At 45.6% G+C, this 2268-nt stretch overlaps 1 protein-coding gene across 1 annotated transcript in view; it reads right to left on the bottom strand.

Moving 5' to 3' along the window:
• LONRF3 (LON peptidase N-terminal domain and ring finger 3) overlaps positions 1-2268 on the bottom strand; it is a 45279-nt gene that overhangs the window by 33694 nt on the left and 9317 nt on the right. The gene's annotated exons all lie outside the window — the stretch shown is intronic.

The following is a 2268-nucleotide window of genomic DNA, read 5'->3' on the forward strand; positions in this document are numbered from 1 at the left end:
CAGGGCCCAGGTTACTGCTGGTTCCCCTTGCAACTGGATAAGCTGGCACTAAAGTGAGAAGAACCAGAAGAGGCTGAGAGTCAAAGATGTATTTCCTAGTGCAGGCTGTACTTACAGCTCTCCGCATTCTTGCTTCAAATCTCCCTGTGCCAGCAGATATTAGGAATATATATCTATATATAATGTAACACAGGAGGACAGGTCATTTGGCTTCTGAAACATACTCATGTATTTACCACCAAACACCCACTACCATGTTTGGAAGCTCACTAAGGGATGCTACACCCCCTTGGCTCTGTGTACACAGTCAGAGAATTAATTTAACAGGACACCAAACTCTCTCCAGTTTGATTTGTTCCTTTCTGGGCCCCCAATAGTTCTTTCATGATGTTCCTTAAGAGTGGTGGGAGGGAAAAGGAGGCAGAAGGGAAACATCAAAGGAAACAGGGCAGAAATAATAGCAGCAATTCCCTTCTTCCCTTTACTACCTAGTATCTATCTGTAGGCTCTGTAGGCCTTCTCAATGGCTTTGGGAAACAAGACAGGGTCAACTCTCAGGGGTAGTGACCATGCCATAAAAATGAAAATCAATTCCATTCAGTGTCAGCCTTAGAGAATTCAAACGGGTCAAGAAGGGGGGGGGGGTAGGAAGCTAAGACTGAAAACAAACATTTAAAAGAAACCCAGACCTGTGAATGTCAAAGGCAGCTAGCTAATTAATGCCAAGTGAACCAGGACATCTTTGTCAAAACTTTAGCCCTAAAACTAGAACAAGCCAGTCAATGGGCACGGCTAAGGGCCTTTAGTGTTCTTATATATATGACTGTCATGGCATCACATTCAATGGAAATTAAGTCTCTCGACTCTCATCCTAACCTCAGAATTCCTGTAACTGCTCCTCACGGGCATTTGCTTGCTTGTACTATCTGGCATTTGTATCATCAAATGCAAGATTACAAGTAACTTAGGCCTCTTTGGGTCTCTAGAACCGAGTATATGGCATGGCTCTACTCCTTATGCAAGTGTGGAAATGACACCAGTTGGTCTATAAAAGTGTGCCAGGAAGAAAGTAAGCCCAACCGATGATACCAGAATCTCTCAGGCCAACTGGGAAAAGGATAAACAGGACTCAAGAAAACACTCACCCCTGGGCCTGACATCTCCCTCTGTTGACCCTTACATACTCTGTCCCCAAAGTCAAAGTTCCACTAACTGCCTGTCTCTATCCCAGAACTGGGTAGTTCCACCACTACTCTTAAGTCAGCAATGAGTACTGACACTCCTGATATATCCTCCTGGAATAGCAGGATGGTGGAAGGGCTAAGAGGGCAGGCTTTGGAAGCAGACACAGTTGAATCTGAATGTTTTCCCCACCAATAACTAGTTCTGATCAGGACAGTCACCAAGCGTCAGCCTCCTCACCTGTAACATGGGCATACTCTCATCAGGATATTGTGACATTAAATTAGATCTTCCACATAAAGGCCCTAGCACAGTACCTGGTACAGAGAAAATGTTCAGTACATGTTAGCTCTTCTTCTTCCTCTTCACACCATGAACTACACCTAAGATCTGGGCAAGGGTCCACAGCTTGGGGTAATTCTCCCTGACCTGTGTTCCTCTCAACAACACTTTGTCCATATACCCAAACCAAGGCAAAGCCAGGGCTTCAAACCCTTCCAGTGCAAACTCCTGCTGAGAATTTGCATTTCCACCCCAGGTCTACTGAATGAGAATCTACATTTTAATCTGGGATCTTGTTAAATGTAGATTCATTCTCATTCAGTAGATCTGGATGGAAATGCAAAGTCTCAGAAGAAGGTTGAACTGGTTTGGTTTGAAGCCCTGGTCAAAGCAACTTCCCAGAAAAGAAATCCTCTGTGAGAGGCAGAATATCCAGAGCCCAGCTTTCCCTAAGCCCACGATTTTGCCAAAGATTCCTTTCTGAAGCCTTCAGAAGCCAGTCTTGTCTCTTGCTCAGTTTCTTCATCCTCTGCTCTGCCAAACCACACTGGGACAGAAGTACATGAGGGGTGGTGGTGAACGGGGAGAGGGAGGGGAGAAGGGAGGACATAAGAACAAGACTACTGACTGTCAGTGGCCAACTTCCGGGCCAGTTAGCCAGACACTATGACAGTAAATAGCAAAACAATGAAATAACAAAGTCCAGGGGTGCTTTCTCGGAAGGAAGGTTGGGCAATCCTACTTTCGTAGTGATACTGCCTCGGAAACCCAAGGAGGGGTCGCTATGAGTCGGGGCCGACTCGA

Source organism: Orycteropus afer, unplaced genomic scaffold (genome assembly GCF_000298275.1).
Source record: "Orycteropus afer afer isolate SDZICR_OR568_19922 unplaced genomic scaffold, OryAfe1.0 scaffold00387, whole genome shotgun sequence".
In the NCBI taxonomy this organism is placed as follows: Eukaryota; Metazoa; Chordata; class Mammalia; order Tubulidentata; family Orycteropodidae; genus Orycteropus; species Orycteropus afer.